Source organism: Rhinatrema bivittatum, chromosome 1, assembly GCF_901001135.1.
Source record: "Rhinatrema bivittatum chromosome 1, aRhiBiv1.1, whole genome shotgun sequence".
Taxonomy (NCBI): Eukaryota; Metazoa; Chordata; class Amphibia; order Gymnophiona; family Rhinatrematidae; genus Rhinatrema; species Rhinatrema bivittatum.
Window position 1 is genome coordinate 414,396,118 of NC_042615.1, and position 12,227 is coordinate 414,408,344.

The 12,227-nt window shown below is 52.5% G+C and overlaps 1 protein-coding gene across 5 annotated transcripts in view; it reads right to left on the reverse strand.

Moving 5' to 3' along the window:
• Window positions 1–1,341, reverse strand: part of PCGF3 (polycomb group ring finger 3) — a 533,880-nt gene extending 532,539 nt beyond the window's left edge. For 2 of the 5 annotated variants that reach the window (XM_029602687.1, XM_029602668.1), the window contains exon 1: window positions 514–1,111. The gene's annotated coding sequence lies outside the window, so the exon portion shown is untranslated. Of the gene's footprint in view, window positions 1–513; window positions 1,113–1,147 lie in introns of those variants that run through there. The other 3 variants (XM_029602733.1, XM_029602715.1, XM_029602707.1) reach the window with 3 other exon arrangements.
• Between the last annotated feature and the right edge of the window lie 10,886 nt (window positions 1,342–12,227).

The window sequence follows — 12,227 nt, forward strand, 5'->3', positions numbered from 1 at the left end:
ATGACAGAGGCCAACACTAACAGATTTTAAACATGCTTAGGACAGGTATAGAAGGCAATGATAGGAACAGGGTAAGAAATTGGGTAAAAGGCATGGGGGAGAGTCAGCTAGTGTTGTTCTAAATATGGGATTGTATACTTATGTACAAAAGTGGAAGGGAAGTAGAGATGATGACAACTGGACAGGCTGGATGGGCAAATCGTTCATTATATACTATAATTTATTATGTAACATATCACAGTGATAGTTTTCCTCTTCCTCTCATTTCTATTTCCTTAACTCAATTATTCAAACACCAAAATAAATCAATCTGTAAAACCAAACCAAGGTATTTAATAGTATAAAAAAAATAGTGTGTGTCATAAAAATGAGGAATAAAACAGGTAAGGGATCCATACATTTTGTATTTCTTACATATGTTCATTGCAATTAAGTAATTTTAAAATTTGTTATATTCAGTTAGTCCATTTAAGCACAGAGAAGTAAAGGTGTTTAAAAAAAAGTTGTGGATACCTTTTATTGAACTCATGTATTGTAATCTACTTTAAAAAAAAGTATGTGCTGCAACCTGTTTGCCAGCTTATCTTCCTTCATATCCTTGAAATAAGTAATCAAAATCCAGAAAAAAAAGTTGAAGGGATGAAAAAAAGTCCCTGGAAAGTGCAAGACTCAGAAGGGGCCAAATAAAACCACAACGCCTCTCTGAAAAACCTAAAGATAACCATTAGCGACCCCGACCAGACCTCTCTCTACTTCCCAGGGGTTGACGGCTCCCTTGACCTCTCTCCGCTTAAAGTTACCGGCAGCCGGCTCATGACATATCACCCCCAGTATTAGGACTCCCAGGTTATTCTCAGGCAGGTGGACAGCCATTGACCACTGGATGGCTTTCTTCCTTTCCTCTCAGCAATACCTCGGCTCTCACCGAATAGAAGGAAGACGGGAACTGGCAGTGAAACCGCCTCGCTGAGTCCCTCGCACCCTGACTAAGCGCAAATGGGTATCCCGGCTGGGGGCATCTCCTCCCCGCCGCAGTGGCCCGGAGACCCCCGGGGCCGCACGCTTTGAAAGAGGGAGGGGGCGTCGGCGGGGTTCTATTGCTGGGGCCCAGCCGCGGATTCCCCACTACACAGGGACAGACACTGACCTGAGAGACGGAGCCGCCGCCGCTCCGCGCCAGGGGTCGCGGCGGCCAGGCGGCGGAGGACGGACGGAGAGAAGCTGGTGAGGGAGGGAGGGGGGGGGTGAGCGCCAACCGCTGTACTGATGTTGCTCCACCGCCGCGGGGAGTGCAGTCGCTGCCCCTGAGTTCCCCCCCCCTCCAGGACTTAAAAAAAAAAACAGAACGAGGATTCCGGCTGGAGTTTAAAACAAAGAGGCGGAAACGCACGAGCCGCCTCGGAAGCTGAGCCGCCCATGCGCAGTACAGACCCCGGGGAGCGTGGCGCTGTGACGTCATCCTGTTCAGAGTGAAAGGTATCGTAATAGGAGTTTGGGTTGAGGAGGTTCCAAAGAAAGCAATCATTTCATTTTACGTCATTAGTGCAAACTAGAGTGAGGACATGGCACTTCCTAGCCGGTAGACGAGGAGAGAAAGAAAGGCGTGAGGATATGTTGGGAGAGGAAAGGAAGAAGTTATGAGATCTAGAAAGCGGAGCTCGAGGAGGAAGACGAGATGAATGTTTGAAAGGGTGAAAAGGATAGCTGAAGACTTGAAGATAGAAGAGAGGAGGTGGCGGGGAAACTGATAAGCGAGGAAGGTTGCCAAAAAATCAGTTATAAGAGAGAAGCAGGATGAAAGAAATGACATAGTCGCAGAAAAAGACTAAAAAGGCCCATTCAGTATAAGATCGTGCTAGGTCAGACCAAGGTGCATTGAGCCCAGTACCTTGTCTCTGACAGTGGCCAATCTAGGTCGCAAGTACCTTGCAGATCCCATAAAATAGATCTTATTCCTGCTACCCACTCCCTGGGACAACAATAGTTTTTGTAATGGACTTCTCCCCGAGAAACTGTAAAAGCTCCACGCACTGACCATAATAGAAAATTATTCCTTACCTGCTAATTTTCGTTCCTGTAGTACCAAGGATCAGTCCATACAGTGGGTTATGTCCCCCGTCCAGCAGATGGAGTCAGAGCAAACTTCGGAGGGTGCTGGCATATAAGCTGGTGCACCCTCCCCAGATCCTCAGTATCGAGAATATCAAAGCCAAGACAGAGAACTGCCAAGATAGAGGAGGATGGATCAAGCATATCAAAAACTTAAACTGCAGAAATCTAACAGTGCAGCTTGCAAAGAGAACTGTCGAACAGAGATAGGCAAAGAACGACAATCAGAACAGGGGGCGGACAAAACAAGACCCGCCCCAACAAACAGAACAGTCGGACAGAAGAGACCACACGAGCAGGGGTGCCCCTAAGTCCCAACAAGACCAGGGTGGGCGTCTGGACTGATCCTTGGTACTACAGGAACGAAAATTAGCAGGTAAGAAATAATTTTCTTTTCCCTGTACGTACCAGGATCAGTCCAGACGGTGGGATGTACCAAAGCTTCCCTAAACCGGGTGGGTCCCTGAGAACCCTGCTCGAATTACCCTGTCACCAAAAGAGCCTGAGTCGGAGACCGGCAAGTGAAGCCGATAATGCCTGGAGAACGTGTGCAGGGATTTCCAAGTCGCTGCCCGACAAATTTCCTGAGATGAGACGTACTGAGATTCCGCCCAGGACGTGGCCTGGGCGCGTAGGGAATGAGTCTTGACACCTGCCGGGGGATCCCGACCGGCGCCGATGTACGCAGATACCACTGCTTCCTTGAGCCATCTCGCTATCGTAGTCTTCGAAGCTTGATGGCCTTTTCTGTTCCCAGACCAGAGGACGAAGAGATGGTCGGATACCCGGAAGTCGTTGGTCACCTCCAGGTAATGGAGTAGGATGCGCTTTACGTCCAGGCACCGGAGAGACCTGGGGGCGTCCGCCGGGAAGGACGGGAGCTCCACCGTCTGGTTCAAGTGGAACGCTGAGACTACCTTGGGTAGAAACGAAGGAACCGACCGCAATGAGACCCCAGAGTCAGTGAAATGCAGAAAGGGCTCCCTGCAAGACAGAGCCTGAAGCTCAGAGATGCGCTGCGCCGAGCCTATGGCCACCAAGAAGACTGCTTTTAGGATGAGGTCCTTGAGTGAGGCCTGGCACAGAGGTTCGAAGGGGGGCCCCAAGAGAACCCGAAGGACCAGGTTGAGATTCCAGGAGGGATAAGGATTCAGCACCGGAGGCCGCAAGTGTTTAACCCCTTTGAGAAACCTCATAATGTCCGGATGAGACGAGAGGTCTGACCTTCCCGCGGTGCGAGCTAACAAGGCCAGAGCGGAGACCTGCACCCGCAGGGAATTGTAGGCTAGTCCTTTCTCGAGGCCGTCCTGGAGAAAAGCCAGGATCTGATGAATCGAAGCCGTGGCCGCATAAGAACCGTGTTCGGAGCACCAGACCTCGAACACCTTCCAGACCCACACATAAGCGACCGATGTCGAGGCCTTACGCGCCTTGAGGAGGGTGTCTACAACTGGGACAGCATAACCCTTGCGCAGGAGTCCCCGCCTTTCAAAAGCCAGGCCGCAAGACAGAAGGGTTCTGCCTGGTCGGAAAATACCGGCCCCTGACGAAGAAGCCGAGGCAGATGGGAGAGTCGTAGGGGACCGTCCACCATGATGTTGAGCAGGTCTGCAAACCACGGGTGACGCGGCCACTCCGGAGCCACGAGGATGACTGTCCCGTGATGGGTCTCTATTCTCCTTAGAACCTTGCCCACCAGAGGCCACGGGGGAAAGACATAGAGGAGGAGCCAGGACGGCCAGGGAAGCACCAGGGTGTTCACCCCTTCTGCGCCGTGCTCCCTCCTTCGACTGAAGAACCGAGGGGCCTTGGCGTTGGAGAGCGTTGCCATGAGATCCATCGAGGGCATCCCCCAGCGTCGGGTGATGAGAAGCATCGCCTCGTCGGAGAGGGCCCATTCTCCGGGGTCCAGCGTCTGCCGACTCAAGTAGTCCACTTGGATGTTGTCCACTCCGGCGATGTGCGAGGCAGCTAGACGTTCAAGGAAGCGCTCCGCCCAAGCCATCAGACGGGCGGCTTCGAGGGCCACCTGATGGCTTCTGGTGCCGCCCTGACGGTTGATGTAGGCCACTGTGGTTGCATTGTCCGAGAGGACTTGTACCGCCCGGTTTCTTAGCAGGGGGAGAAAATGGACGAGTGCCAGACTCTGGTCTCCAAGCGATTGATAGGCCAGGTTGCTTGTTCCTGTGTCCACTGTCCCTGCGCCGAACTCTGTTGACAAACTGCTCCCCAGCCGGTCAGACTGGCATCGGTAGTGACCACCACCCAATCCGGTGTCTCCAGAGGGCAGCCTTGAGCCAGGTTCCGTGGGTCTAGCCACCACCGCAAGCTGTTCCTGGCGGTCGAGGGGAGAAGAAGGACAACCTGGTAGTCCCGTGACACGGGTTTCCACTGTGAGAGCAGTGCCGCCTGCAGGGGCCTCAGGTGCGCGAACGCCCACGGTACCAAGTCTATTGCAAAGGCCATGGATCCCAGGATTTGTAGATAATCCCAGGCCGTGTGTTCCGGAAGAGACGCAAAACGAAGGATCTGCTCCCGAAGGGATTGAGCTTTGTCTGGACGTAGGAAGACTTTGCCCTGAGCTGTATCGAAGCGGGCTCCCAGGAAGTCCAGGCACTGGGCGGGTCGGAGGCTGCTCTTGCTGAAATTTACCACCCAGCCGAGAGACTGAAGGAGGCGAACCACTCTGTCGACTGCCGCCTGCCCCTGTGAGAGGGTCTTCGCCCGGATGAGCCAGTCGTCCAGGTAAGGATGGACCAGGATCCCCTCTCGCCTTAACGTGGCCGCCACTACCACCATGACCTTGGTGAAAGTTCTGGGGGCGGTCACCAGACCGAAGGGCAGGGCCTGGAATTGAAAGTGTTGGCCCAAGATCTTGAAGCGAAGGAACTTCCGATGAGCCGCTAGGATCGGAATGTGCAGATAGGCCTCTGTCAGATCCAAAGAGGCGAGGAACTCCCCCTGGTGAACCGCCGCAATGACTGAGTGAAGGGTCTCCATGCGAAAGCGGGATATCCGGAGCACCTTGTTTACTTCCTTGAGGTCTAGGATGGGGAGAAATGTGCCGTCCTTCTTGGGAACCACGAAGTAAATTGAATAGTGTCCCGAGCCCACCTCTCCGGAGGGGACGGGCGATATGGCTCCGAGGTCCAGAAGTCTGTCTAGAGTCTGCCGCACCCCCAGGGGCTTGGGACTTGAACCGCAGGGAGAGAAGATGAACCTGTCTCTTGGGAGGCGTACAAACTCCAATGCGTAGCCGTGCCTTAGGATGTCCAGGACCCACTGATCCGTGGTGATGTTGACCCACTCCTCGTAGAAAAGAGAGATGCGACCCCCGATCCGGGGTAGCGAGGAGTGGGCTGGCCTGGCATCATTGTGGAGGCTTGCCAGAGGTTCCTTGCGTCGAGGCGTCCCTAGGAGATCTGCGGCCACGAAAAGGCCGGGGCCACGATTGAGACCTGGACGAGGGCATCCTGGGACCCTGTTGCCTGGCACCCCTATATCGACGTTGGGTGCGGGAACGATTCCTGGATGAAGAGGACGGACGATATGATCGCTGGCGGTCCTCGGGCAGCCGATGTACTGCATTTTCTCCCAGCGATTTGATGATCTGGTCCAGATCTTCGCCGAATAGAAACCTGCCCTTGAAAGGTAGGGCGCCCAGACTTGCTTTGGAAGAGGCGTCCGCCGCCCAGTTGCGGAGCCATAGGAGGCGTCTGGCGGAGACCACAGACACCATGGTCCTTGCTAGGACGCGCAGCAGGTTGTGGAGGGCATCAGCCCCGTAAGCTATGACAGCTTCCAGCCGATCCGCTTGGGCCGCCTCATCCGGTGGCAATTGTTGAGAGGTGAGAAGCTGCTGCACCCACCGGAGACCAGCCCTCTGTGTGAGGGAGCCGCAGATGGCTGCGTGGACTCCCAGCGCCGAGACCTCAAATACCTTCTTGAGGCGGACTTCTAGCTTCCTGTCCTGGAGGTCACGGAGAGCCATGCCCCCCATGACCGGGATCGTAGTTTGCTTCGTGACCGCGGATACCGCCGAGTCAACCTTGGGGACCTTGAGGAGATCCAGAAAGTCTCCTGGGAGTGGATAGAGCTTGTCCATAGCCCTGCCGACCCAGAAGGAAGCCTCCGGGGTGTCCCACTCTCTCACCAGGAGCTGCAGAAAGGAATCATGGATTGGGAAGGTCCGAGCCAGGGGACGCAGGCCTGCCAGGACCGGGTCCCCCTTTTTGCTGGAAGAGGTGACGGTGGGAGCCGGAGGACCTGGCGGTTTGGCGGGAGGATCAAGGTCCAACTCCTGAAGGATATGCGGGATGAGGTCCACCAGCTCCTCCTTACGAAAGATCCGGAGGACACCGGATCGTCGCATTCCAGATGAGCTGCCAGAAGCGTGTCATCATCGGCCGTCGACGCCGGGTCTCCCCCCGGGTCGGGCAATGGCGCCCCCCCCCCCCCAGGGGAAGAGACAAGTGCACCCTGGGCCCCCCCCCCCCCCCCCCCGCGGTCCCAGGAACTGCGACCACTGCGCCCGCCAGCCGGGGGACCTTAGAGGGCGGAGGATCCGAGGCTGGACCCCCCGGATGCTGCATACTCTGCAAGTAGGCCTTGTGCATGAGCATCACAAAATCGGCCGAAAACGCGGAGGGAACCGGGGGGGGGGGGCGCGAGAGGGGGTTCCTGGGGGGCTCTGAGGAGGATAGTGGAGGACCCGGGTCCCGAATCAGTGGCGATGGGAGCAAGAAATCTTCCTGCGCTCCTTCTGTGTCAGAGCAAACGCTGCCTTCCAGCTCCAAGATGGCCGCCGCTCCTGCCAAAGGAGGGGGCGGGGCTGTCCCCCGAGGCCCGCAGCGCTCCAATGAGCGCGGCAGGGAAGTTGCCTGAGGTGCGGGGCTGGGCTCCCCACCAGGGAGACACCTGCCGCAGAGCCCCTCCCGCGATCCTCCCGATCCCGGGCCGCCGCAGGAGCAGCATCGGGAACACTGCATAACGCGGGCCCGGGGGGGGGGGGGGGGGGGAGATCAACAGCGCGGGAAAACCAGAGCCGGGAAATGCCGCGGGAGGAGCAGCCGCGGCGCACCCTCGCTCAACTCTGGAGCCTCCCCCCCGCAAAGAGCCGCAGGGGAATGTTACCTCCCTGCCGAGTTGGCCCCGGGGAATGTAACGTCGCGGGGCCAAGGGGGGGGAACTAAACTGCGGCTAGGAGGGGGGAGGGGCTGGCGCCACCAGCATCCACCCCCTGCTTCACCAGGACAAGAAGAAATCCTGTGCTGCGAAAAAGAAATAGCCAAATGGGAGGACTTACCCCTGGGCAAGACAGGAGAAAGAAGAGAGAAGACTGAGAAAACAGTCCTGCTGGCAAGAAACAGGGGCTCAGAGGAGCCCAGCCAAAGATCACAGACTGATCTCACTTTTTTTTTTTTTTAACTAACACAGGACCTGCTTGATCCAACCTGAGGAAAAGAAAGAAGAAAATATGGAGAAGATCCACCTGACAGGGGAAGCACCGGGTTCCCCTACTCACATCTGCTGGAGTCAGAGAGATACTGAGGATCTGGGGAGGGTGCACCAGCTTATATGCCAGCACCCTCCGAAGTTTGCTCTGACTCCATCTGCTGGACGGGGGACATAACGCACCGTCTGGACTGATCCTGGTACGTACAGGGAATGTGAAATTTATTTTAATTTATTTCCAATACTTCACATTTTTAGTTCTAGATCCTTAATTAATATGCAGTGGATCACTGCATTCGATAGATGTTAATGCCTGTAGATGTATAGATGTTGATGCTTTTGAATACTAACCCTGGAACCGTCATTACCTGCTAATTTATAGCTATGAATGTTATTTTGTAAATCGTTGTGATCTTTACATGGATCTTTACATGGAACGGTATATAAAATGTCTAAATAATTAAATAAATCATGCCATCTGGCAACAGATTCCAGTCCACGGCTTAATCATGTACTGAGTGAAAAAGTACTTTCTACAATTTGTTTTGAACCTGCTAGTTCTTAATTTCATGGAATGTCCTCTTGTTTTAGGATTATTTGAAAGGGTAAATAACTGTCCCTTATTTACCTGTTCCACCCTGGTCATGATATTAAAAACTATCATATCTATTCTCAGTCATCTCTTTCCAAGCCTAGCCTGTGTAGCTTCTCATCATAGGTGAGTTGTTCCATCCATCCCTAGTTGATTTATTGTTACACTTTTGGGATCTTTCCTTCCTGCCCTGTTTCCATGGGTTCGATGGCAGTGTAAAAAAGGTGAGTGTAAACAGGAAGGCTTCATCACACTTTAAGGCCGATGCAATACCATGCGATTGCCATGATAACCCCCATTTTGCATAGGGGTTAGCACATAGCTAATAAGGCTCATCACATGTAAAATGGCTGGCATAAAGGTCTGCCACATTCATTGTAAAAATCCACGATACTAGGTAGGAGGGACCACAGAAAGCGGAATCATTTTTTAAAAAATGGTTTGCAAAAAAAAAAAAAAGAAAAAATTTCTGGGTGCCCAATATACACAACAATATTACACAGTCCAGGCCTTGTATGTTGCAGTTGTATACTGTGCCGGTAGCAGGAGAAAATGGATGCTTATATTGAGCGCCGTTAACTAACACGCTGACAGCCACCTTTCCTGGGCACCTGGTGCCGAGGAGGTGCTAGGAATGCAGTTTCCCTAGCACCTCCTTTTTACTGCAGCACCTAATTTTAATATAAAATCAGGTGCCCAGGAGAGGTGAATCGGCGCGCGTTAAGAGAATGAACGCTCAATCATGAGCGCCTGTTTACCACACGCCGATATTGCATGGACTTGTTTATTTTGTGTATGCACGTTAACAGTAGTGCGACAGACAAGAGTCTGCTTACTCACAGTTTAGGTTTCAAGTATTCCCCAGATAAGTGGTGCTTTAGTTCTTTGTGCTATACTAATGCACAGGATGCTGGTTCAGTCCAGACAACAGTGGCTGCTCCACCTAGCAGTGCTCAGGTGCGGGACCTGGCAGACACCACCCGCCCTACTTGGGTACAGTTGTCACTCCTAGTCCTGTTACTGATTGGGCCTCCCAGCCTCTTCACCAGGGTGTTCCCCCCAGCACAGGTTTCCTTATCTAGATGCAGGGACCTCTTCTCTAAAGCAGTGGTTCTCAACCTTTTTTTGGCCGGGACACACCTGACAAATGGTTCTCATATGCGTGACACACTGAACATGTGACCATCACGGGGCTAAGTGTAAACATGCACTCTGCATCCACAGGACTCCCCTCAACCCTCAGCAATGAGTGCAGAGCAGATCTAGGGCATAACCCGTACAACTCACCATTCAAAAAAAAGATATTCTGGTTCTGATGACATCTCAGTAAAAGCAAAACAAACTCCCTTTACTACCAGGCACAATAGCCTTCCTTATGAAAAGACAGTAATTTACCACTAATGCATATCCTATTGAGAAAACACATCAAATAAGATTGATACAAATGCCTACATGCTAGTAAAACACCTCACTTTGGTCACACACCCAGAACTGACCTTCACCAAGTACAGAAAAAACACAAATTATAAATATGGAGACAGAAACTGGAACGGAAAACCAAAAAAGCCACTCTGCATACAGTGCGAACCTGGAGAAATGGAAAGAGAAATATAGCACCTAACAGACTCAGGATTTGCAATAATGCACACAAACTAACCTGCACAAAGTTACACCTGTATTACGGAACACATGCAAACAGTAACAACCCTATCTAAGAAATACAACTATTAAACCAGGCCCTAAACACTAAAACATTTCCTATTGGGAAAACAGAATAAGCCAAGCTGCTACAGAGCCCCACACAGAAATCATTGTAAAGTTATAACAAAAATGTTACAAAGCAGCTGCTGAACAGAATAATATTCAATTAAATACTCATAAAAATTATTAAAACATGTCCAAATATCAATAAAATATTTCAAAACAGCAGACATCGCATAATACCCAATAATTAAAATGGCAGTCAATCAAGAAAAATAAATTTAAAAAGCCACCTTTACTTACCTTCTCCAGCAACTCTCCTACTCCTTTCCCTTCCAGGCCAATAGCACTAACCAGAAGCAGCAAGGGCTGCTGAAGCTCTGTCCTCAATCTTCTTCCTTAGCACCCACAACCAGTCACTCACACACACACACCCAAATAGACCCCACGACCAGTCTCGGTCTCTTTCACACCAGTCATCTTCCTGACCAGTTTCTCTCTCTCACACAGAAACACATCACCTCCCTGACCAGTCTCGCTCTCTCAATCACACTCATGTTCTCTTATATACAAGCTCTCAATCACACACAAAAGCTCTTACACCCATTCACACCAGCTCTCACCCAGGCTTCCATTCACACCCCTACACACAAGCTCTCACCCAAGCACCCATTCACACCCAATGACACAAGCTCTCACCTAGGTACCCATTCACACCCACAGACACAAGCTCTCCCCCAGGCACCCATTCACACCCTCAGACACAAGCTCTCACCCAGACATCCATTCACACCCACAGACACAAGCTTTCACCCAGACATCCATTCACACCCACAGACACAAGCTCTCACCCAGACATCCATTCACACCCACAGACACAAGCTTTCACCCAGGCATTCATTCACACCCTCAGACACAAGCTCTCACCCAGACATCCATACACACCCACAGACACAAGCTTTCACCCAGGCATCCATTCACACCCACAGACACAAGCTCTCACCCAGGCCCCCATTCACACCCTCAGACACAAGCTCTCACCCAGGCACCCATTCACACCCACAGACACAAGCTCTCACCCAGGCCCCCATTCACACACAGACACACCAGCTCTCACCAAAAATAACTTCTTCCTTCATTGCAGGGATAGGCTCCGGTTCCGCCGTGGCTTTAATCTGGCGGGCCTTCTTTTTTCGGCGCCACGGGGATGGGCGCCTCAGTCAGAGGTCGGGTTTCCTCTTTGTCGCTAGGGGTCGGGTTTTCCTCTTCACCGCTACGGGGCTGGGCTCCCGTAGCGGCCTTGCACCGTCGGGGTTGGGTTTTCTCTTCACCGCTACGGGGCTGGGCTCCCGTAGCGGCCTTGCACCGTCGGGGTTGGGTTTTCTCTTCACCGCTACGGGGCTGGGCTCCCGTAGCGGCCTTGCACCGTCGGGGTTGGGTTTTCTCTTCACCGCTACGGGCCTGGGCTCCCGTAGCGGCCTTGCACCGTCGGGGTTGGGTTTTCTCTTCACCGCTACGGGGCTGGGCTCCCGTAGCGGCCTTGCTTCGTCGGGGTCCTACACTGCTATTCCTCCCACCCCACTCCCGGACAGTGCCATGCCTGCCTCACCGGCCAATCAAAGGCTTCCTCCCTTCTTCCTACTACCACTGGCAGGTGGCAGGGAGGAGGCTTCCGATTGGCCTGCGCGGGGGAAGGCAAAATGAAGGAGGCTTCCCATTGGGCAGTGGGGGTAGGAAGAAAGGAAGCTTTCAATTGGACCGCGGGGGCTGGAAAAAGGGAGAAGGAAAGTACAATGGGGCAGTGGGACACCGGGAGACGCGACACACCTGGCGGTGTTTGGCGACACACTAGTGTGTCGCGACACACCGGTTGAGAAGCGCTGCTCTAAAGAGTACCAACCTCTTTCCTATAGAGCTTCAGGCTCTCCTGCCTCTAACATTAGGGCCGATGCAATTGGACGCGCGTTGTATAGGCGCTAACTAATCCCATTATGCAAATGCATGTAAGTAAGGCTATTAGCTACTCACTCCCAATGCAAAAAGAAAATGTGTGTCTAGTACACACATTTTAGCGATCAGAAATGAACGCCTGCCCAGAGCAGGTATTAATTTCTGAGCGCTCCTAAAACTAGTACAGAAAAGCAGGAAAAAACTGCTTTTCTGTACTGCCTCCTACTTAAGATCGTTGCGATATTAAGTAGGAGGAAAAATCTTTAATAAACTAACTAAAAAAAAAAAGTTTAAAAAAAGCGCCGGCAGTCAGGTGCAGGAAACGGATGCTCAATTGACAAGCATTGGTTTTCCTAACCGGCGGACGGCCAACGCTCTCGGGCTCCTGTTATCAAGGAGGCGCTAGCAGCACTCGGGCTCT